Source organism: Bubalus bubalis, chromosome 17, assembly GCF_019923935.1.
Source record: "Bubalus bubalis isolate 160015118507 breed Murrah chromosome 17, NDDB_SH_1, whole genome shotgun sequence".
Lineage (NCBI taxonomy): Eukaryota > Metazoa > Chordata > Mammalia > Artiodactyla > Bovidae > Bubalus > Bubalus bubalis.
In genome coordinates, this window is record NC_059173.1 from 59,058,997 (window position 1) to 59,085,201 (window position 26,205).

The 26,205-nt window shown below is 37.4% G+C and overlaps 1 long non-coding RNA gene across 2 annotated transcripts in view; it reads right to left on the reverse strand.

Annotated features, from left to right (window-relative positions):
* LOC123329996 overlaps positions 1-26,205 on the reverse strand; it is a 56,877-nt gene that overhangs the window by 23,729 nt on the left and 6,943 nt on the right. The window contains exons 2-4 of one of the 2 annotated variants that reach the window (XR_006545667.2): positions 20,037-20,075; positions 18,642-18,791; positions 10,573-11,787 (exon numbers count right to left, since the gene is read on the reverse strand). This is a non-coding gene — a long non-coding RNA (uncharacterized LOC123329996). Of the gene's footprint in view, positions 1-10,572; positions 11,788-18,641; positions 18,792-20,036; positions 20,076-26,205 lie in introns of those variants that run through there. The other variant, XR_006545666.2, reaches the window with a different exon arrangement.

Genomic DNA, 26,205 nt, shown 5'->3' on the forward strand with positions numbered 1-26,205 from the left:
TTAATGTGGTGTATTACATTGATTGATTTGTGGATATTAAAGAATCCTTGCATCCCTGGGATAAAGCCCACTTGGTCATGGTGTATGATCTTTTTAATGCGTTGTTGGATTCTGATTGCTAGAATTTTGTTAAGGATTTTTGCATCTATGTTCATCAGTGATATTGGCCTGTAGTTTTCTTTTTTTGTGGGATCTTTGTCGGGTTTTGGTATTAGGGTGATGGTGGCCTCATAGAATGAGTTTGGAAGTTTACCATCCTCCGAAATTTTCTGGAAGAGTTTGAGCAGGATAGGTGTTAGCTCTTCTCTAAATTTTTAGTAGAATTCAGCTGTGAAGCCGTCTGGACCTGGGCTTTTGTTTGCTGGAAGATTTTTGATTACAGTTTCAATTTCCGTGCTTGTGATGGGTCTGTTAAGATTTTCTATTTCTTCCTGGTCGAGTTTTGGAAAGTTGTACTTTTCTAAGAATTTGTCCATTTCTTCCTCGTTGTCCATTTTATTGGCATATAATTGTTGATAGTAGTCTCTTATGATCCTTTGTATTTCTGTGTTGTCTGTTGTGATCTCTCCATTTTCATTTCTAATTTTATTGATTTGACTTTTCTCCCTTTGTTTCTTGATGAGTCTGGCTAATGGTTTGTCAATTTTATTTATCCTTTCAAAGAACCAGCTTTTGGTTTTGTTGATTTTTGCTATGGTCTCTTTTGTTTCTTTTGCATTTATTTCTGCTCTAATTTTTAAGATTTCTTTCCTTCTACTAACCCTGGGGTTCTTCATTTCTTCCTTTTCTAATTGCTTTAGATGTAGAATTAGGTTATTTATTTGATTCCAATTTGCCTTGATTCATGGACCTGACATTCCAGGTTCCTATGCAATATTGCTCTTTACAGCATCGGACCTTGCTTTTATCACCAGTCACATCCACAGCTGGGTATTCTTTTTGAACAGTATGAACAGTGATTGCTATAGCATCGTCAAAAAGTCAGTTGTTGGGGCTTCCCTGGTGGCTCTGTGGTAAAGAATCTGCCTGCCAGTGTACAGACATGGGTTTGACCCCTCATCCAGGAAGATCCCACATGCCGCAGAGCAACCAAGCCATGTGCCACAACTACTGAGCCTGCGTTCCAGAATCCAGGTGCTACAGCTACTGAAGCCCATGAGCCTAGAGCCTGCGCTCCACAACAAGCCATCAGGATGAGCAACTTGCACGTTGCAACTAGAGAGTAGCCCCTCTCTCCACAGCTAGAGAAAAGTCCACGCAGCAACAAAGATCCAGGACGGCCATAAATAAGCAAATGTTTTAGAAAATTGGCTGTCGATATGTCGAGTGTAATCTTATTCTTACCCCCTAGAAAGACTAGACAAAAAACAACTGATGATAGGAAATTCAGTATATAATTGAGAATAATTGATTGGATTTAGCAAAATGTGAGTTCTTTATTCAGATGCATTTAGTTTACATCAGACTTTGCCATTACCACAGGCTATTTATGTCTAATTAGAAGACATCTTGTTTGATATTCCAATGCTCTAATTCTTCTTATATAATCTTTTCTTCTAAATCACAGGAAAGTTGGTATTGTGGTAGACTCTACTTGGATGAATTCTCATCCAATCTCAACTCCCTCTCTGTAATTGTATATCAGCTTTCTGTTGGTCTGGTAATCATTAACCATAAACACAGTGGTCTAAAACAACACAAATTTATTATCTCATAGTTCTGGAGGTCAGATGTGTGACATGAGTATCATTGAGTTAAAATAAGGGTGTCAACAGACTGCATCCCTTTCTGGGGGCTCCAAGCAAGACTCTTTCCTTATATTTTTGAGCTTCTCCAGGCTGCCTACGTTCCTTGGCTTCTGGCCTCCTCCCACCTTCAGATCCAGCAAGGGATTGAGACTTTTTCACATCTCTCTACTCTGACTTCTCCTACCTCCCACTTGCACTCTTAAAAGCCCATGGGATTACATCAAACTCACCTATTTTAAAATCAGCTGAGTAGGAATCTTCAATCTGTCTTCTACCTTAATTCCTCTTTGCCCTGTAACATAGTACATTAACAGGTTGTAGAGATTAGGGCATGGACATCTTTGAGGGCCATAACTGCCTTCTATAAAACCAAGGCTATCCCACCTCTTTTTTCCGACTACCTTAGATATTGATGCCTAACAGTGTGAGCCAAACCTTCTCAAGCGAGGCTGTTTAGGACATGCTTATGATATCAAGGAGAGTTTATGACAGCAAATTATATCTTCCCAATGTAAATTCTAGAAATGTCAACTATCACTGAAATAGCAATCATTGTTGAAACGTACAAGAATATATCATGGTTTTTCAACTATAAGAATGGTTATTTGAAAGCACATAGGAATATTGTATATATTATTGAGGGCTTTCCAAGTGGTGCTAGTGGTAAAGAACCCACCTGCCAATGCAGGACAAAAGAGATGTGGGTTCGATATCTGGGTCAGGAAGACCCCCTGGAGGAGGGCATGGCAACCCACTTCAGTATACTTGCCTGGAAAATCCCATGGACAGGGGAGCTTGGTGGTCTATAGTCCAGAGGGTCACAAAGAGTCAGACGTGACTGAAGCAACTTGGCATGCACTCACCAGCAGTGATGACAGTAAATAGGAAAATAGAATAAAACAACAAGAACTTTAATATAGGGAATCAAATTGGGGCAGAAATGAACATCCATTGTAATTGAATGTATTATAACTAAGTATTTTAAAAAATTAAAGAGAAATTCAATTAACAGTTGGATTAAAAAATCATCCAATGACCTCAATTATTCTGTATATTATTGATAAATTACATGCAGAATCAATTCAAAGCATCATGCTTGATATTGATAGATTCTTTGACTTACTACAAACTCTCTGCAGGGCCACTGCTTATTTTACATCTTCCCTTATCTGCAAAGTGTAGGATAGTAATTTTGAGGTAGTTATCCATGTCTTGGTTTAATTTTTTTGAATTACTAAATAAAGATGAGAAAGATTAGTCTCTGCTCTCAACTTATAATAAACTGGTACAAAAATGATTCTGCCCATCTACAAGCAAATATGAGTATTATTTATTATCTATGATCTAAATCTTTATCCCCTTAAAGAACAGCCAGCATAGTCTAGTCTTATATATAACAAGATATGGTAGGATGAAGGCAAGAGTTCTAAAGCCAGAGATAAAGAAAGAATGAATTAGAAAATAAGGAATGAGAAAAGAAAAAAGACGTAGAAAGAAAAGAGGGCATCACTATTGTGAATAAGTGAAAGAGAATGTTTATTTCCTTGGGATTTAAACAGTGGTTATATAGTGTCTACCTTCTTTTTTCACTAGGCATGACAATTAAAAATACTGGCATAAAATAGCATAATGTGGTATTATGGTATTATTCTCATAGAGAAATAGAATAAATTAATGCCAACTTGAAAGTCAGCATCATGTCAAGCAATAGTGTTTTAGCTGATACTCCATTAGAAAAAGCCATCTATGTCTCCATAAAGAAATATCCACTCAAAAATGATGTGACAATTTTTAGATATTCCCATTGCCAGTAGACACTTGGGAGGAAAAAACAAATAGTCATGAGCTGTGGGCACTAACTATATTTATATAAATCACAGGTGGTCTATATTCAGTGTCTCCTCCTCAATTTATTTCTGATGAAAGAGGAGAACTTTCTATCAAGACTGAATCATTTGTGTTTCCCCAATCATGCCTTCTTTCATTCCCCTCCTATAACCTGGAATATCTTTCCCACTTTTTCTCCAGAACAATTCCTAATTCTGAATTTAGACATCACTCTGAGAAGCACTCCCTGGCACCACCTCCCGTGCACATTCCTCTAATGGAATATAAGCGTATATCACCACATCCAGTACATTGTCATACAGATAACTGTTCACTTGTCTCCTTCACATGTTGTTGTGTCTGTGTGCTTAGTCGTGTCCGACTCTTTGTAACCACACGGACTACAGCCCGCCAGTCTCCTCTATCCATGGAATTTTCCAGGCAAGAATACAGGCACGGGTTGCCATGTCCTTCCCCAGGGGACCTTTCTGACCTAAGGATCAAACCCACGTGTCTCTTGCATCTCCTGCATTGGCAGATGGATTCTTTTACCACTAGCACCTCTCTCCTTAAACCTGTCTCTCTGCTATGTGAAACCAAGGTCCCTACTGTTTTTTTCATTGTATTCTTAATGCCTGGCACACAGTGAGTAATCAGTAATTGTTAGTTGACTAAATAGGTCAATGGACAATAAACAAATGAAGGAAGAATGGGAGGGATGGAAGAAGTCTGGGAGAAAAGATGATTGACAATGCCTGAAAAAGTGAGAGTGCTCAGTCATGTCTGATTCTGCGATCCCATGAACTGTAGCTTGCCAGGCTCCTCTGTCAATGGAATTCTCCAGGCAAGATTACTGGACTGGGTTGCCATTCCCTTTTCCAGGGAATCTTCCTGACCCAGGGATTGAACCTGCGTCTCTTATGTCTCCTGCATTGACAGCCGATTCTTTACCACTGCACTGCCTACCATATAGGTTTTCTTGTCTATAAGAGAAGTGCCACTCCTCACCATCTGTGACTTATAAAAATGTGTTTATCACCAGATGTTGACCATCCTCAGTATACCCCATTTTCAAAGAATAGCACAGACTACACAGTGCCCTCCTCTGTAATTCAAGAAAGATTCCACTCACTCACTAGCAAGCAGCCAATGTGACTGTGTGAAAAAGAAACTCTGAGAGACAATTAAATGGAGTAAGTACAGATGTAATCTTTCCTGATTTTGATAGGGCATTCTCACTGTTTCACAAAACAAAGTTAAAGACATTTAGAAAAGTAGGCTTGGGGCCATGTTATATTAAAGAAATGAATGACTGATTTGGGGGTCACATTCAAAGGCCAATTACTGCTGCTGCTAAGTCGCTTCAGTCGTGTCCGACTCTGTGCGACCCTATAGACAGCAGCCCACCAGGCTCCCCCGTCCCTGGGATTCTCCAGGCAAGAACACTGGAGTGGGCTGCCATTTCCTTCTCCAATGCATGCAAGTGAAAAGTGAAAGTGAAGTCACTCAGTCATATCCGACTCTTCGAGACCCCATGTACTGCAGCCTATCAGGCTCCTCTGTCCATGAGATTTTCCAGTCAAGAGTAGTGGAGTGGGGTGCCATTGCCTTCTCCAAGGCCAATTACTAGTGATACATTATCAAGTTGGAGAACACTTCCAAGTTGTGCTTCACAGGGATAATCCCTATATTTCTTATCTTTACTAATGTTCGAAATTTTTAAACATTGAATATATAAAGTTGTTTGTATTCTGTTAAAGATAAGTTTCAAATGACTTTGATGAGCTGGGTAAATTTCTTATACAATGAGGTGAAAATGAAGACAAAATGTGTATGCTTAGAAACTAAAATAAATCATTCATATGCAGAATAAAGCATAGTTGACAGGTTTTTAAGGAAAAAACACCTGGGAGTGAGTCAAGACTAGATTTGATCACGAGCAGAATGAGTTTGCAATACAATGCCCTAAACCAGTTGTTCTCAACAAGAGATGGTTTCATCACACGGACGCATTTGGCAGCTTATCTGGAGACATTTTTGACTGTCGTGATTGACCAGGGTGCTACCGGCATCTAGTGGATAGAAACCAGGGAACTACTACACCTCCTACACACAACAAAAGCTGTCCACAACAGAGAACTCTCTGGTCCAAATTTTCAGTGGAACTGAAATTGAGAAGCAAATAAGTAAAAACATTATGTGATATAAGGATGTATTAAAATGAATGACATTAGGAACTTAAAATTCCCCTCAACAATATTCTGTACCAAATCCTTATCAGAATATTGGGTTCTGTTTAGGATGTTACCATTTAGAAAGTACAGCCTGTGAAGGATTGGAAATAGTATCATGATTGCCCAAGTCTTGAGCTTCTGCTGGTGCAAGGCACATGAGGCTGTTACTCTGTCTCTCACCTATTAGAATATCTGGAAATAATTCATGTCTGTTTTGAAGCTCAGTTCTATGTCTTGGGTTAGAATCAAGAAAATCTAAGATTCTCGGATAAAAAAATGCCCATCAATACATTGTCTGATAAACAGACTGAAAAAGAAAATGGAATAAAATTTAAGTTGAATGTTTTAGAGAATTAAGCCAGTTCTCAACTATGCACTAAAAGAAAATCTCTAAAAGTTAAAACACATAGAAAAAATATCAAATATACTGAAAATATAAATACCACAAAATTCTAAGTGAATGAGCCAAAAGTCTTACATTACCAACATCAAACTATCCCAAAAGCTTAACATGTTTTAATAATATGCATTTTATAGTTAGAAATGTGGTTTAAAAAAAAAATGAAGAATGAGGGATTCCAGAGCAAAAGAAACAAATCACTTTAGAGTAGACAACGGTTAGAAAAGGGATAAGGTGCTGGAAATAAAGTTAAAAGTGATCATTTTAAAAAGTGGGAAACGACAAGCAAGTTTTTGTGGTGAGAAAAGTTTATTTTCTTGAAGCCACATTGAACAAAATGACACAGTGGAACCGTTTTGTGTGGTCCTGTTCATATTTCCATTGGACAGGCACTGTGCTGATTCTACTATATGCTTTGCAGCCAAATATGACAAAATGTGACTTTAAGCAAAAATATGTATAAAATATTGTTTATTGTTTAAATTTCAAAACAAGAATTACATTCAGAATAAGAACTGCATACTAGTTAACATTATAATCCACACCCTAAGAATGTATGTCCATAGCTTCAAGTCTAAACATTTTCTAAATTTTCTTTAAGGGAAAAGTTGAACTTAATATAGTATTTAATTCATTAACCTGGTCAATATCACAAATGCACTAAATTCTAGTTTGATGCTATATCATTCAAAAACTAAAAGGGCATAATTTTTATCATTGTCATTAATATGAGTTGGAAATGAAGAAAAATGTAAGAAGGCTTCAGATAAGTCTTTTTTACCTCATAGCCAGTGGTTTCAACCTCTTCCACAACAAAATCTTTTCCCAGAGATACCAACACAAAATTAAAAATCTTCCTTTGCATTTTCTTACCTAGTCAGTGGGGCAAGTGTCAACTCTTGAATAATTAGGAATTAACCACAGTTGACATTTTCTAAATCAATGCCTTTCTCAATTCTGAAGAAGTCCCTGCTTTATCTGTTCGTATATGGGAATTTCTAGTTCTCTCTATTCCTCCCATGTTTTCTGAAGCTCCTCATGAAGCAAACATCTGATATCATTTTAACTTTTAGGTTAAAACTATATCAATTTTAAATTAAAATTCATCTTTCAACCCCTCTTTCTTACTCTTTTCTTCTTACCTTTTCTCCCGTTTTCCCCTCTGTGCTGCATTATTGTTACCTCCTCAGATCAATCTTTCAGTTCACGAACTCTTTCTTCAGCTGGGTCTAGCATACAGTTTAATGTATCCATTGAATTCTATATTTTGAATATCTATATTTTTCATTGCTAGAAGCTCTGTTATTTTTCAAATCTACCTTTTTTTATTGATAATATCTTTTTTACATTTTATGTTCCTTCTTTTATGCCCTTAATTATTTAATTTTCTTTAAAATATTAGTTGGTGATTCTTTTTTAATTTTCTTACCATTTAAATCATGGGAAAAAAAATTCCAGTCAATTTGTGGATTTTATTGATGTGGGACATTGCCCCCTCACTTCAAATACAAACCTATGCTGAACAAAATAGTACAACTGAACAAAATTAAATAACTGAGTTATAAGTTTTTGAAAGAAAACATGCAGGTGCTAGAAATGAAGAAGGAACTTGAAGAGCGGTGTTATGGGTTGAATTGTGCCTTCCCCAAAACTCATACACTGAAGTCCTAACCCACAGTACCTCAGAATATGATCTGATTTGGAATTAGTTTCTCTGCAAATGCAATTATTTGAGTTAGGATAAGGTCATAATAGGAGTAGGGCAAGCCCCTAATTCAATATGACTGGTATCTTTATAAAACAAAGAAGTTTAGACACAGACACACACATGTAAAAAACATCATGTGAAGATGAAGGCAGAGGCTAGGGTGATGTTCTTACATGCTAGCTAAGCTAAGTCATTTCAGTCGTGTCCGACTCTGCGACCCCATAGACGGCAGCCACCAGGCTCCCCCGTCCCTGGGATTCTCCAGGCAAGAACACTGGAGTGGGTTGCTATTTCCTTCTCCAATGCATGAAAGTGAAAAGTGAAAGTGAAGACGCTCAGTCATGTCCGACTCTTAGCGACCCCATGGACTGCAGCCCACCAGGCTCCTTCATCCATGGGATTCTCCAGGCAAAGTACTGGAGTGGGGTGCCATTGCCTTCTCCGTCTTACACGCTAAAGAACATCAAAGATAGCCAACAAAGCACCAGAAGCTGGGTGAGAAGCATGGAACAGATTTTCTTTCCGGGCCCTTAGAAAGAACTAAGCCTGCTGATACCTTGATCTCAGACTTCTAACCTCTAGAACTACGAGACAATAAATTTTCATTGTTTAAGTCACTCAGTCTGGGGTACTGTGTTACAGCAGACCCATCAAACTAATGAAAATGGTAAGCTGAAGCCAAAAAAAAAAAAATGAGGTTCACTAAGTAATGAGGACCAGTGATAAGCCTTACTATCTAAGAGCTAGAGTGTCAAACCTGGAAAAGAAAAGGAATTCAAGGCTAGACCTTTATCCCGGGAGCTAAAACAGAACTGCATACATAAGTTCAGGGATCCAAGAGTGCTTCTAGTAACTAAAAAAAAAAAAGACTAGACAAAATGTACTAACTGAGCTGTAGAAATAAAGTGTATCTACCTAAAGCTCTGGGCAGAAAAAGAGTCTACATATAAGATCTTATCATCTATGAATGGAGATAATCTTACTTGCTTCTTTCACATGGATGTCTTTTATTTCTTTGTCTTGCCTAATTGCTCTTGATAGGACTTTCAATACTATATTGAATTGTTTTTGCTCAGTTGCTAAGTCATGTCCAACTCTTTGGGACCCAATGGACTGTAGCACTCCAGGCTTCTCTGTCGTTCTTCATCTCCCATAGTTTGCTCAAACTCATGTCCATTGAGTCAATGATGCCATCCAACCATCTCATCCTCTGTCACCCTCTCCTCCTCCTGCCATCAATCTTTTCTAACATCACGGTCTTTTCTAATGAGTTAGCTCTACGCATCAGGTAGCCAAAGTATTGGAGCATCAGTTTCAGCATCAGTCCTTCCAATGAATATTCCGGGTCAATTTCTTTTAGGATTGACTGGTTCTATCTCCTTCCAGTCCAAGGACTCTCAAGAATCTTCTCCAGCACTACAGTTCAAAAGCATCAGTTCTTCAGTGCTCAGCCTTCTTTATGGGCCAACTCTCACATCCGTACATGAGTACTGGAAAAACCATAGCTTTGATTTTTTACTATATGGATCTTTGTCAGCAAAGTGATGTCTCTGCTTTTCAGACACTGAACAGACATAGCAAAAGTAGGAATGCTTACTTTTTTCCTGATCATAGAGGAACAGCATTCAGCCTTTCATGATTGAGAATGATGCTTGCTGTGGGGTTTTTCATATATTTGTATTACTTTTATTATGTTTTTCGGGTAGTCTCCTTTTGTTCCTAGTTTGTTGAACGGTTTCATCATGAAAGGGTGTTGAATTTTGTCAGTTGCTTTTTCGTCATCAATTGAGATGATCATATGGATTTTTTTCCCCTTCATTCTGTTAATGTGGTATATTACATTGATTTTCATATGTTAAATTATTCTTGTACTCCAGAAATAATCCGACTTGGTGACAGTGTATAATCCTTTTAATATGCTATTGAATTCAGTTTCTTAGTATTTTGTTGACAATTTTTGCATCAACATTCATAAGATATTGGTCTACTTTCTTTTTTTTGTAGTTTCTTTTTCTGGCTTTGTTATCAGGGTAATGGTAGCTTCATAGAATGAATTATGAAGTATTTCCTTCTCATCAATTTTTGGAAAAGTTTGAGGATTGACACTAATTCTTATTTAAATGTTTGGTAGAATTCACCTGTGTAGTCACCAACTCCAGGGATTCCCTTGTTAGGAAATTTTTGATTAATGATTAAATTTCATTACTAGTTACAGGTCTATTCAGATTTTCTAATCCTCCATGATTCAGTCTTGGTAGGTTTTGTGTTTCTAAGAATTTGTTCATTTCGTTTAAATTATCTAGTTTGTTGACATACAATCACTTACAACACTCTCTTATAATCCTTTTAATTCTAATAAAGTCATTAGCAATGTTCCCACTTTCGATTCTGATTTTAGTGATTTGACTCTTCTCTCTTATTTTCTTAGTCAGTCTAGCTAACAGTTTGTACATTTTGTTTGATCATTTGATCATTTGTTGATCATTTTTGTTTTGTTTTGTTTTTAATTAGAATATTTATTGAAACATTTTATTTGAATGTATCATACCCATTTTCATATTTTCATACCCATTTCCATACTATAGATAACTTTTTGTTTTGTTGATTTTCTTTATTGCTTTTCTATTCTCAATTTCATTTATCTCTGCTCTACTTTTTATTATTTCCTTCCTTCTTCTAACTTTGGGTTTATTCTCTTTTTCTAGTTTCATAAATTGTGAAATTAAGTTTATTTGATTTACAATTTTTTTGGTTTTTTAATGTAAGTGTTTATAACCATAAACTTCCCCCTTAGCACTATTTTCACAGCATCCCATAAATGGTATGCTGCGCTTTCATTTTGATTTGTCTCTGTCTTAGTGAGCTTGGGATGTTGTAACAGAAAATCATTGACTGGGTGGCTTAAGCAAAAAAAATTTATTTTCTCACAGTTTTGGGGAGTGATCAAGTGCCTGCAGAGCTGGTGTCTGGTAAGAACTGTCCCTTTGGGTTTTATCCTTACTATGTGCTAACATGAACTCTTCTTATGAATGTGGAGAGAGGGAGAGAGAGAGAGACATAGAAAGAGAGACAGGAAGAACTCTCTGATATCTCTTTATAAGGCACTAATCCTATTGGATCATGACACTGCTTTCTTACCTCATTTAACCTTAGTTCTTCCCTAGAGGCCCCATCTCCAAATACAGTCACACCAGGGTTAGGGCTTCAACATATGAATTTTGAGAGGACATAAACCTTAAGTCCATAACATTATGCCCTCAAAATTCATGTCCTCCTCACATGCAAAATACATTTATTCCATTTCAACAGCCCCAAAAGTCTTAACATCAAATTCTAAAGTTTAAAGTCCATCTAAATCACATATGGGTGAACTCCAGGTACAATTTGTACTGAGGCAAAATTCCTGTCCAGCTATTAACCAGACAGGTCATGTTCCTCCAAAATACAACTGGTGGGACAGGCATAGAATAGACATTCTCATTCCAAAAGAGAAACGCTGGAAGGAAGAAAGGGGTGATGGCTCCCAAGCAAGTTCAAAATCTAGCAAGGCAAATTACATTAGATCTTAAGGCCCAGTTGTAACCCTATTTTGTCTGATGCTCTGCCTTATGGACCCACTGTGATGGTTGACCCACCTTCTGGACTCACTGGGGCAGAGGCCCCAACTCCACAGCTCTACTGGGTAAGAGTCATGCCCCTGCAGTTCTCCCAGGCAGGAACTTGTCCCCACAGCTCTGCTGGCAAGAGGCTGTCTGGCTCATTGAAACTGAGGCCCTGACCCTGATGATCTCTGAATTACCTTCCGAACCATGTTTCCCTTTTCTTGAAGGATAGCACATGTTTACAGCCAAATAGCCATACTGTCCTTTCCTGTAAAATCCAAGAATTCCAAAATTAGTTCACCCCTTCCTTCATTTAGTTCACCCCTGTCCCCTTCCATTTAAACTGGTAGTGTTTCTGCTCTTATAATCCCATAATCTTTTCACTGAGTTACAGTCTAACCACACTCTTGGTGTTCTCTTTACAGCATGCTTTCTTGTTTTTTTGCAATATGAAAAGGCTAAGAATTTTCCAAATCTTTAAGTTCTGGTTCTTTTTTGTTTAACAATCCCTTCTTTAATTCATAGCTCTCCTCTTGCATTTTACTGTAAGCAGTCAAGGGGCCCTGGTTTCACTTTCAACATTATGCTTAGAAATCTCCTCAGCTAAATATCCAATTTCATCATTCACAACTTCCATGTTTCACAAAATACTAGAACACAAGTCAGTCAACTTCTTTGCCCTTTTATAACAAGGATCGCCTTTCTTCCAATTTTCAATAACCTGTTTTTCATTTCCATCTAACATCTCCCCTAGAAAGGCCTTTAACATCTATATTTCTATCAACATTCTCTTTATGTTTATTTATGTATTCCCTAAGAAGGTGGAGGCTCTTCTCTTTGCTCTAAGATTCCTCAGCAGAACACCTTTAACATCAATATTTCTACCAACAGCCCCTTCATGGCAATCGAGACTTATTTCTTTTTAGCATGTATCCCCACATCTTCCAGCCTCTACCCTTTACCCAGTTCCAAAGCCACTTCTATATTTTCAGGTATTTTTTTTTTTACAGCAGCAACCTACTTCATGGTACCAAAATCTATCTGCTAGGGCAGCTGTAACAAAATATCACAGATTCTGTGGCTCAAATAACAATAATTTATTTTCTCACAATTCTGGAAGCTGGAAGGATCAAAGTGAGAGCTCTCTTCCTAGTTTACAGATGGTCACCTTCTCAGCGTGCCCTCACATGGCCTTTCTCTGGAGAGTGAAGAAAGAGAGGAAGATAGAACTCTCTAGTGTTTCTTCTTATAAGGATACTAATTCTATCAGCTCAAGGCCCCACACTTACTACATCATTTAACTGTAATTACTTCCTAAGAGTCTCATCTCAAAATACAGATACACTGGCGGTTGAATTTTCAATATATGGATTTGAGGGGGACACAAACATTAAGTCCATAATAGTCTCTAAAAGACAAAAACACACACACAAAATGTGATTCACTCAGTATTATCCAACTCATTGTAACTCCATGGACTGAAGCCCACCAGGGTCCTCTGTTCATGGAATTCTCCAGGCAAGAATACTGGAATGGGGGAGGGGGGTTCAGAATGGGGGACACATGTACACCTGAGGCTTGATTCATGTCGATGTATGGCAAAAACCACCATGATATTGTAAACTAATTATCCTCCAATTAAAATAATTTAAAATAAAAAATTAAAAATATTATAATACTGCATAATATATTATTATCAATACAAATTGTACCAAAATTTATCATCATTAAAAAAAAAGAATACTGGAGTGGGTTGTCATTTGCTTCTCCAGGGGATCTTCTTGTTCCAGTGATCAAACCCAAGTCTCCTGCATTGCAGGTGGATTCTTTACCATCTGAGCTACCAGGGAAACCCACAATAATAGTCTCTAAGCACTTTCTAATTTTCCTTGTGATTATTTTCTTTAATCCATTGGTTGTTTAATTTCCACAAATTTGTGAGTTTTTCAGTTTTTCTTGTTATTGACTTTTAACTTCATTATACTGTGGTCAGAGAAGATACTTTGCGCTGTTGTTGTTGTTCAGTTGCCCAGTCATGTTCAACTCTTTGCGACTCCATGGACTGTAGCACACCAAACGTCCTGTCCTTTATCATCTCCTGGAGTTTGCTCAAACACATGTCCATTGAGTCGATGATGCCATCCAACCATCTCATCCTCTGTCGTGCTCTTCTCCTCCTGCGTTCAATCTTTCCCAGCATCAGGGTCTTTTCTAATGAGTCAGCTCTTCACATCAAGTGGCCAAAGTATTGGAGCTTCAGCTTCAGCCCCAGTCCTTCCAATGAATATTGAGGGTTAGTTTCCTTTAGGATTGACTGGTTTGATCTCTTGCAGTCCAAGGGACTCCCAAGTCTTCTCCAGCATCACAGTTTGAATGCATCAGTTCTTCGGCGCTCAGCCTTTTTTATGGTCCAGCTCTCATGTCCGTACATGACTACTGGAAAAACCGTAGCTTTGACTATGTGGACCTTTGTAGGCAAAATAATGTCTCTGCTTTTTAATATGCTGTCTAGGTTTGCCGTTGCTTTTCTTCCAAGGGAGCAAGTGTTTTTTAATTTCATGGCTGCATTCACTGTCCACAGTGATTTTGGAGCCCAAGAAAATAAAGTCAGCCACTGTTTCCATTGTTTCCCCATCTATTTGCCATGAAGTGATGGGATCAGATTCCAAGATCTTCGTTTTTTGAATGTTGAGCTTTAAGCCAGCTTTTTCACTCTCATCTTTCACCTTCACCAGGAGGCTCTTTAATTCCTCTTTGCACCATAAGGGTGGTGTCATCTGCATATCTGAGGTTATTGATACTTCTCCCCTCAACCTTCATTCCAACTTGTGCTTCATCCAGCCTGGCATTTTGTGTGATGTACTCTGCATATATGTTAAATAAGCAGGGTGACAATATACAGCCTTGTTGTATTCCTTTCCAGTTTTGAACCAGCGCATTGTTCCATGTCTGGTTCTAACTGTTGCTTCTTGATCTGCATACATGTTTCTCAGGAGGCAGGTAAAGTGGTCTTATATTCCCATCTCTTTAAGAATTTTCCACAGTTTGTTGTGATCCACCCAGTCAAAGGCTTTAGTGAAGTCAATGAAGCAGAAGTAAAGGTTTTTCTGGAATTCTCTTGTTTTTCTTTTTGATCCAATGGATGTTGGCAATTTGATCTCTGGTTCCTCTTCCTTTTCTAAATCCAGCTTGTACATGTGGAAGTTCTTGGTTCACATACTATTGAAGCCTAGCTTGAAGGGTTTTGAGCATTACTTTGCTAGCATGTCAAATGAGTGCAAGATAATTGTATGATATCTTTATCTTTAGATCTATTGAGATTTCATTTGTGATGTAATATATGTCTATTCTGGAGAATACTCATCTCAAATTCACTTGACAAAAATGTGCATTTCATTGTTATTAAATAGAATGTCCTGCATTACACCTATTATTATGCTTTACTGCATTGTTCAAGCCCTCTATTTCCTTAGTGTCTGGTTGTTCTATACATTATTGACAGTTAAATATTTTTGGCCACCTGATGGCAATGAGCCAGTTCATTGGAAAAGACCCTGATGATGGGCAAGATTGAAGGCAAAAGGAGAAGGGAGCGGCAGAGGATGAGATGGTTAGATGGCATCACTGACTCAATGGACATGAATTTGAGCAAAATCCAGGAGACAGTGGAGGACAGAGTAGCCTGGCATGCTGCAGTCCATGAGGTTGCAAAGAGTCAGACATGACTTAGCGACTGAAAAAACAACAACATTGGTGTCTCTAACTATTATTGTAGAAAATGTCTCTCTTCAATTCTGTCAATTTTTGCCTCATATATTTTGATGGTCCATTATTAGGTGCATAAGTATTTATAATGGTAATATCTTATTGATGTACTGAATCTTTTATTAATATACAATGTCTTCATTTGTCTTTTGTAACTTTTTGATTTAAAGTCAATTTTGTCTAATATTAATATAGCCACCCCTGCTAAATTTTGATTAGCATTTGCACGGAATAACTTTTTCCATTCTTTCATTTTCAACCTATTTGTGTCTTTGGATCTAAAATGAGTCTCTTGTCGACAGCAGTTAGTTGGCTCTGTTTATTAACACATTCTTCCAATCTCTGTCTTTTGATTGGTGAGTTTAATCAATTTACATTTAAAGTCCTTGTTGATAAGAAGGACTCACTTCTGTCATTTTGCTATTTGTTTTCTATATGCTCTATAGCTTTCTAGTCCCTCATTTCCTGCATTATAGTCTCTTTTGTAAAAATTTAGCTAATTTTCCTATAGTGAAATGCTTTCATTCTTTTATAATTTCCTTTTGTGCATATTCTATAGCTATTTTCCTTATGGTTATCATGATAATTACATTTGACATCCTAAAGTTATAATACTCTAATTTGAATTCATACTGACTTCACTCCAAAAACATTAAAAAACTCTGCTCATTTATAGGTATGTCCTCATTTCTTTCAGTTATTGGTGTCACAAAATTTTATTGTGTGTCCAATATTGTGTATATTGTGTGTCCAAAACTTAAACTACTAATTTGTTTTTTGAATGCATTAGCCTCTTGAAATTATGTAGAAAACAAAATGTGAAGTTACAGACAAAAGTTACAATACTTTTACAGCAAGAAATTTTAAAAATATATTAGCCTCTTAAATCATGAGGAAAACAAAAAAATAAAAAATAAAAGGAATCATAGACTATTGTTCAGTTCAGTTCAGTTGTTCAGTCATGTCTGACTCTTTGCAACCCCATGAACCGCAGCATGCCAGGCCTCCCTGTCCATCACCAACTCCCGGAGTTTACCCAAACTCATGTCCATTGAGTCGGTGATGCCATCTAACCATCTCATTCTCTGTTGTCCCCTTCACCTGCCTTCAATCTTTCCCAACATCAAGGTATTTTCAAATGAGTCAGCTCTTCACATCAGGTGACCAAAATATTGAAGTTTCAGCTTCAACATCAGTCCTTCCAATGAACACCCAGGACTGATTTCCTTTAGGATGGACTAGTTGGATCTCCTTGCAGACTATTGTTACAGTAATACTAACTTTAATAAATATCCATATGCTTACCTTTACTACGATCTCTATTTCCTCATAAAGTTTCAAGCTATTGTCTAGTATCTTTTTGTTTCAACATGCAGGACTCCCTTTTGGATTTCTTGCAAGGCAAGTCTCCTGGCAAAGAAATAGCTCAGATTTTGGGAATGTCTTAATTTCTCCTTCACTTTTCAAGGACAGTTTTGCTGGATATAGGATTCTTGGTTGACAGATTCTTTAACACTTGAAAATATGCACCCATTGCCTTCCTGCCTCCAAATTTTCTGATAATAAAACTACTTAATAATAATCTTATTGAGGACACTTAGTACATTACCATTTGCTTTCCTCTTGTTGCATTTAAGATTCTCTTTGTCTTTGACTTTTAACTGTTTCTTAAAATGTATATATCAGTGTGAACCTCTTTCAATCCATGCTACTTGAATTTCATCAACCTTAGTTGTTTATCTTCTGTCTTTCACCAAATTTTGGAGATTTCTGGCCTTTATTTCTTCAAATAATCTCTCCTTCCCTTTCACTCTTCTCCTTGTTGTACTCTCACAATGTGTAAGTTGTTCCACATGATGATGTCCCACAGGTCCCTTAGGATCTGTTCACTTTTCTTGAACTTTCTTTTTTTTTTTTTTTCCTGTTCCTCAGACTTGATAATTCCCATTTTCCTATTTTCAAGTTTGCTGACTCTTCCTTCTGCCTGTTCAAATATGACTTTGAATTCCTCCAGTGACTTTTTCATTTCAGTTACTGTACTTTTCAACTCTAAAATTTCTTTGGGGCATCTTTTTAAATTTTCTCTTTATTGGCATTTCCATTTTGTTCATACATTGTTCTTATGATCTTGCCCACATATTTCTTTAGTTCTCTGAGTATTTTTACAGCAATTGTTTGAAAATCTTTGTGCAGTATGTCTTTCTTGTCTATCTCAATGATAGTTTCTGTTTATTTCTTTCCTTTGATTGGCCAATACGTCCTGGTTTCTTTATATTTCTTGAGATTTTATTTTGTTGAAAATGGATATTTGAATCTAATAATGTGGTTCTCTCAAAATTAGATTCTCCTCCTTTCTAAAGAGTCTGCTTGTTTCAGTTTTTGTCTTATTTTGATTAAGCTTGCCCTGAAGTATAAACTTACGGTCTTTGCAGGGCTTTTCTGAGCCTGTGCCTTTTCCTAGGCATGTATAATGACTTTCTAATTTCCCCTGGATATGCAGTTCCTTTTGAATGTCCTTTTCTTCTCTGTCTGACTTCAAAAGAGGAAAAAGAGAAAAATGAAGGAGGGTAAAAAAAAGGAAGGTGCCAACTCATTACCTTCCCTGGAATTCACTTGGACCAGAAGCAGAAAGGCTTTCAACATTGGAGGGGGGTGATACAAATAATAGTTGGCCACCTCTGTGTCTGAACTTCCATGATCAGGCAATCAGAAGAAGCAATCAGAACACATCTTCAATATTTAGAGTACAGAGTCCTCAATGCCTATCTTTGCTCTTGCAAACTGCATTCAAGCTGCTCCAAGATCAAGTACACAGCTATCTACCTTGGCTGGTGCTTTGGAGAGGGAGGAGCTGCTACAGTGCTAACAGTTGAAATCAATTAAAATTAATTGCAATTTACTGTCCAAGCCTTTCCCTGGAAGCTGCAAGCTTTCTATAGACTCCAGATTACAAAATAATTGCATCTTCTAGTGCATTTGTTTTCTAGGTGAGAGGACAGATTTCTGGTGCTTTCTACTCTGCCATCTTCCCAGAATCCCCCTCCTCAGTTAAATATTTTTTAAAAATACAGAGTCTGCAAATATCAACATTGCTGTAACTGAGGTGATTTCTTTCTTTTAAAGTAAAAAAAGAAAAAAGAAAACATTAACATGACCACCTGTTTTTACTTGGAAGAAATTCTAGAGTGCAAATGTATTTATATGGAATAGTGCTTCATGACATCATCAAAAAAACCATGATCTGACTTCACGTGATTCCTATAAACATACAAATATTATTCCTAATGATGCCAAGATTCTGTGATTCAAAATGTGGAGTGAAAGCGGAGAGAAATTAGATCTTTATGAGAAACTTACATGCATATGAAATCTGGACTCTGAGAGAGCTGATATTCATGATATATCTTGGAAAACAAATAGAATGTGATTTATTCGTTCACTCCTTTACTCATTCATTCATTCATTCAGGGAATATTTATTGCATGCCATTATGTCCCAAGCACTGTCCTAGACAATAAAAAAATACAACAGGGAACAAAAAGACAAAGTCTGTTTCTCATAAATCTTACATTCTGACAGACACAAAAATAGTAAACACCAACAAATGTTATACACTATTTTCAAAGGCAGGGATCATAAAGCAGGGAAAGGGAATAAGGAGTGTCAAGGTGGGGAAAAGTGCTGCTATTTCTTCTGCAGTGTTGGAAGCCCTCGCGGTAGTAAATAATCTAATACAGTTGAATTATAGTTAATTCAGTCAGTAGTCAAGCCTTCCTTTCAATCAGTTAATATGCAACACCCAAATTAGCCTAACTTTCTCCACCTGGAGATTCTTTTGATCTTTTTTTCCTTATTAAATTAAAGTGTACCAAAATGCTGTGCTTGTTGCTTAGTGGATCAGGCAGTGTGATGTACAAAAACCTGAATAAATACCCCTCCACCCCCACCCAGAGGTGCATGCAATTATTAGAGTGATTCTTTAAAGAACTTGTTAAAATGCCAAAATAGTGCCACAGAAAATACGTCAAATAAAGATTGAAGTTTTCTTTATGAAAAAAAAAGTGTTTAACGAGGGTTTATGGGGTTTTATAAAAACACCTTAACACCTTACAGACCTAAAGGGGAAAAAGCTCTATTTAAGTATCATGCACCAATAGCAGACCACCCAATGCTGATGACTAGAAGCCTCAAACAGACCCATCCTTGGGAGCCTGTGTGGAGACCCTAATTTTATGGTCATTTTAATTGTATTTGGGTTATTACCTCATGCCCCAGCAAACACCTACAGTATTTAATAAAAATGAGCATAGAACACTGTTCTAGTTAAAGTACGTATTAACCAAAATCATAAACTAAGTATGCTTTGCCATAAATTAGCTGGGTGTTTAGTGTTTCTTTGCCTTTAAGTTATATTTGTTTTTTATAACATGGTAGGCTTCACTATGTACCAAATCAATGTTAATTGACTTAGCATTTGACACAATCTCCTATCTCTAGCTTATAAGCCACAAACACACCTGTCCTGCATACTATAAAGTGATAAATACAGTTAATCAACCCTCCATATATTAAAAAGAATGACTATAAAAATCACTGGGAAAAAATTTTAATTCAAAAAAGTTTTAACATAAAAAATAAAAAAATTAATCACTGGGACTGAAAAATCAAACAAATCTTTTTTTTTTAAGAACAGGGTGGGGGAAAACTTCATTTTTCATTTGTCTAGAGTCTAGTTGTAGTGGTACTACTTACATCAAAGTTGATTCTCATTCCGAAAGTTGTGGTCTTCCTCTGCAGAACAAAAGGAAGTACCTTATGTAAAATTTAAAAATAAAATAAAATTTAAAAAAAAAAAACAAAAGGAAGTACCTTGAAAAACTGAATGCCTTCATTTTACATTTATCTAGAGTCTAGAAAGTGGATTCTTATTAATTTTTTGCTTCAGTGGTCTGCAGAAAGTAAATGATCAGATGAAGACAACATATAGAATACAGAACTGATGTTCTATACCACCACAACTGACTATTTCAGCAAAACTCCTTTAAATACTAATTTGTAGATTCTTCTATTCCTTACCTGGTCATTCCATAATCCATTAAATTTAGATCTGTGCATTCCTTCCTCTGAACCATCACACCAAAGGAGTTCTTCAGTTCTGTTCAGTTCATTCCCTCAGTCGTGTCTGACTCTTTGAGACCCCATGAACCACAGCACGCCAGGCCTCCCTGTCCAACACCAACTCTTGGAGTCCACCCAAACCCACATCCATTGAGCCAGTGATGCCATCCAACCATCTCATCCTCTGTCGTCCGCTTCTCTTCCTGCCCTCAATCTTTCCCAACATGAGGATCTTTTCCAATGAGTCAGTTCTTCGCATCAGGTGGCCAAAATATTGGAGTTCCAGCTTCAGCACCAGTCCTTCCAATGAATATTCAGGACTGATTTCCTTTAAAATGGACTGGTTGGATCTCCTTGCAGTCCAAGGGACTCTCAAGAGTCTTCTCCAACACCATAGTTCAAAAGCATCAATTCTTCGGTGCTCAGCCTTCTTTATAGTCCAACTCTCACATCCATACATGACTACTGGAAAAACCATAGCCTTGACTAGACAGACCTTTGTTGACAAAGTAATGTCTCTGCTTTTTAATATGCTGACTAGGTTGGTCATAACTTTCCTTCCAAGGAGTAACCGTCTTTTAATTTCACGGCTGCAATCACCATCTGCAGTGATTTTGGAGCCCAGAAAAATAAAGTCAGCCGCTGTTTCCACTGTTTCCCCATCTATCTGCCATGAAGTAATGGGTCCGGATGTAGTTCTCAAGTATTCCCAAATCTCCTAATTGCCAAAACTGCTTGTCTCTTTTCAGTCAAAAGTGATTTGACTTCTCTGTAACTTCTACCTTATAAGGTAGAGCACTTTTTCCTCCATGAAACCCTTTCCAACTTGGGTTTCCACACAATCACCATCCTGGATCTCATCCTCCAATGTTCTAGATCCTTCTCAGTCTCCTTTGCAGGCTTCTTTTTCTCTGATCATCTTTTAATTACTGATGGGCCTATAACATCCTGGACATTTTTCTCTTTTCATTCTTCAAACACTCCCTGAGTGATTCTGTAAATCTTATACAATTACTTTCAAATTGAATGTATGATGTCTTCCTTCTCCAAGAAAAATCCATTCCTCCCCCAGTGTTCCTCGTCTCAGTAAGAACAGATATCACCTGCCAGGTGCTAGCGCCAGAAATCAAAATGTCAGAATTCTCTCTTTCCTTTACCTTCCGTGTAGAGTTACCCAATTTAGCAATTAAAAATACAGGACACTCAACTGAATTTTAATTTCAATAAACAACGAAGGGACTTCCCTGGTGGTCCAGAGGTTAAGACTTTGCCTTGTCTTGCAAGGGGCGAGGGTCCTATCCCTGGTTGGAGAGCTAAGATCCCACATGCCTCATGGCTAAAACAGCCAAAATATAAAACAGAAGCAATACTATAACAAATTCAATAAAGACTTTAAAAATGATCCACATCAAAAAATATTTTTAAAAAACAAAGAATGAATAATTTTGTTTTGTTGTTGATGTTCAGTCACTCAATCATGTCCAACTCTGCAACCCCATGGAGTGCAGCATGAGAGGCTTCCCTGTACCTCAACATATCCTAAAGTTAAATTTTTGTATTAATATTTCCCAAATAATTAAATGTAACTGTATTTGGCAATCTTATCTCTACATCTGGGTTTCCCAGCTGACACTAGTAGCGAAGAATCCACCTGCCAAAGCAGGAGATGTAAGAGATGCAGGTTCGATCCCTGGGTTGGGAAGATCCCCTGGAGAAGGAAATGGCTACCCACTTCAGTATTCTTGCCTGGAGAATCCCATGCACAGAAGAGCCTGGTGGGCTACAGTCTATGGGGTCACAAAGAGTCAGACACGACTGAGCACAGCACAGCACCTCTAAATCTAACCAAACATTTAGCTCCTAAATATTTCTCAAATCTTTTCATGTCCCTTTATTTCCCATTGCTTTCATCCTAGATTTAGCCACCATTGTCTCTTGATTAGATCTCTAATAGAACCTCTCAAACAGACTCCCTGAATGCTCCATGACCCCGTAAAATCTACTCTCTAAACAGCAGAGAAAATTTCTAAAAGACATGAATTATATCATGATGATATATCCTTATTTCCTCTCAACAAATTCCTTATTATTAACACCTCAGTATTGGCCTCTGTCTACCCCCTCCAGCCTACATTTTAGTTCTTCTATTGAGTTTATTACATTTGGGCCACAATTATTGTATTTCAATGCTTCAGACTCTTTTGGAGTCTTCCTGCCTTCACACAGACAATTTCCACTGCCTCAGCTTTATAGACCACTGATAACATAATTTTTAAAGAAATTTACTGAGGTGAAATTCACATAGGACAAAATTAACCATTTTAAAATGATTAATTCAGTGGCATTTAGTACATTCACACTGTTGTACAAGCGCTACCTCCATATTGTTCTAGAATATTTCCATCATACCATCGTAAAACCCTTTAGGGAAATCCCTGGTAGTCCCGTGGTTAGGGCTCCATGCTTCCACTCTGTGCTTTCAATCTTTGGTTGGGAAACTAAGATCTGCAAGCCATGTGGCATGCTTCACCGCTGAAAAAAAGTCAAAGTAAAGCCCTTTACTCAGTAAGCAGTTTCTCTTCCCTGCTCTCATCTCCCCGCATCCATCAACCTGCTCTCTCTCTGTGTATTTGCATATTTTGGACATTTCATGTAAATATAATAGAACCATACAATATGTGGCCTTTAGGGTCTGGTTTCTCTCATTTAACATAATGTTGTAGAGGTTCATTCATTTTGTGGCAAGTATCAGTTCTTCATTCCTTTTTGTTGCTGAATAATATTCCATTGTACATATATACTACAACTTGTTTATTCATTCATTTATCAATGAACATCCAGGCTACTTCCATATTTTTGATATTGTGAATAATACAGCTTGAATGTGCTTGTACGTGCACTTGTTTGAACATGTTTTTTGCTACTTTGGGGTATATATCTAAGCATGGAATTTCAAGTCATACGGTAACTGTAGCTTAACTACTAACTTTTTGAAGAACCACTAAATGGTTTTCCACAGCAGCTGAACTATTTTACATTCCTATCAGCAATGAATGAGGGTTCCAATTTCTTCATATCCTCATCATCTCTTTTTTAAAAAATTTTTTATTGAAGGGTACTTGCTTTACAGAATTTTGTTGTTTTCTGTCAAACCTCAACCTGAATCAGCCATCAGTATATATATATCCCCTCTCTTTTGAACTTCCCTCCCATCTCCCTCCCCACCCCGCCCCTCGAAGTTGATACAGAGCCCATTTGAGTTTCTTAGCCATACAGCAAATTCCCATTGGCTATCTATTTTAATGGTATGTTAATGGTAATGTTAAGTTTCCATCTTACTCTTTCCATACATCTCACCCTATCCTCCCCTCTCCCCATGTCCATAAGTCTCTTCTATATGTCTGTTTCTCCATTGCTGCCCTGTAAATAAATTCTTCAGTACCATTTTTCTAGATTCCATATATATGCATTAGAATACTATATCCATCTTTCTCTTTCTGACTTACTTCACTCTGTATAATAGGTTCTAGTTTCATCCCTCTCATTAGAACTGACTTAAATGCCATAAATTCCTTTTTATGGCTGAGTAATATTCCATTGTGTATATGTACCACAGCTTCATTATCCATTCATCTGTTGATGGACATGTAGGTTGCTTCCATGTTCTAGCTATTGTAAATAGTGCTGTAATGAACAATGGGATATATGTGTCTCTTTCAATTTTGGTTTCCTCAGGGTATATGCCTAGGGGTGGGATTGCTGGGTCATATGGTGATTTTATTGCTAGTTTTTTAAGGAATCTCCATACCATCTTCCTTAGTGGCTCTATCAATTTACATTCCCACCAACAGTGCAAGAGTGTTCCCTTTTCTCCACACCCTCTCCAGCATTTATTGTTTGTAGACTTTTTGCTCATCAATTCTTGTTATTATCTAATATTTTGATTATATCTAATATTTTGATTATACCCTTTGCATATGCTAGTTGGCCATTTGTATATCTGTTTTTCAGATATTTTTTTAAACTGGGCTGTTTGTCTTTCTGTTGTTGAGTTATAAGAGTTCTTTATATATTCTGGATACTAAACCTTTATGAGATAAATATTTTGCAAATACTTTCTCCCATTCTGTAGGTTGTCTTTTCACTTTCTTGGTAATGCCCTTTGATGTACAGAAGTTTTTAATTTTCATGAAGTCTGCTTATTTTTTTTTCTTTTGTTGCTTGTGCTTTTGGTGTCATATCTAAGAATCAATTGTCAAATCCCTGGCCATGAAGATTTATTCCTACATTTTCTTCAAAGAAAGGAACATTTTCTTCACCTAGAACCAGACATCCTGGAATGTGAAGTAAACTGGGTCTTAAAGAAGCATCACTACGAACAAAGCTAGTGGAGGTGATGGAATTCCAGTTGAGCTATTTCAAATCCTAAAAGATGATGCTGTGAAAGTGCTGCACTCAATTTGCCAACAAATTTGGAAAACTCAGCAGTGGCCACAGGACTGGAAAAGGTCGGTTTTCATTCTAATCGCAAAGAAAGGCAATGCCAAAAAATGCTCAAACTACCTCATACGCTAGCACAGTAATGCTCAAAATTTTCCAAACTAGGCTTCAACCATATGTGAACTGTGAACTTCCAGATGTTCAAGCTGGATTTAGAAAACGCAGAAGAACCAGAGATCAAATTGCCAACATCCATTGGATTATCTAAAAAGCAAGAGAGTTCCAGAAAAATTCCAGAAAAACTTCTGCTTTATTGACTATGCCAAAGCCTTTGATTGTGTGGATCACAACAAACTGTGGAAAATTCTTCAAGAGATGGGAACATAAGACCACCTGACCTGCCTCCTGAGAAATCTGCATGCAGGTCAAGAAGCAACAGTTAGAACTGAACATGGAATAATAGACTGGTTCCAAATCAGGAAAGGAGTACGTCAAGGCTGTATATTGTCACCCTGCTTATTTAACTTATATGCAGAGTACATCATGAGAAATGCTGGACTGGATGAAGCATAAGCTGGAATCAAGATTGCCAGGAGAAATATCAATAACTTTAGATATGCAGATGATACCACCCTTATGGCAGAAAGTGAAGAAGAACTAAAGAGCCTCTTGAAAATGAAAGAGGAGAGTGAAAAAGCTGGCTTAAAGCTCAACATTCAGAAAACTAAGATCATGGCATCCGGTCCCATCACTTCATGGCAAATAGATGGGGAAATAATGGAAACAGTGACAGACTTTATTTTGTTGGGCTCCAAAATCACTGCAGATGGTGACTGCAGCTATTAAATTAAAAGACGCTTACTCCTTGGAAGAAAAGTTATGACCAACCTAGACAGCATATTAAAAAGCAGAGACATTACTTTGTCAACAAAGGTCTGTCTAGTCAAAGCTATGGTTTTTCCAGTAGTCATGTATGGATGTGAGAGTTGGACTATAAAGAAAGCTGAGCACAGAAGAATTGATGGTTTTGAACTGTGGTGTTGGAGAAGACTCTTGAATGTCCCTTGGACTGCAAGGAGATCCAACCAGTCCATTTTAAAGGAAATCAGTCCTGAATATTCATTGGAAGGACTGGTGCTGAAGCTGGAACTCCAATATTTTGGCCGCCTGAGGTGAAGAAGTGACTCACTGGAAAAGACCCTGATGCTGAGAAAGGTTGAAGGCGGGAGGAGAAGGGGACAACAGAGGATGAGATGGTTGGATGGTATCACCAACTTGATGTACATGAATTTGAGCAAGCTCCAGGAGCTGGTGATGGACAGGGAATCCTAGCATGCTGCAGTTCATGGGGTCACAAAGAGTC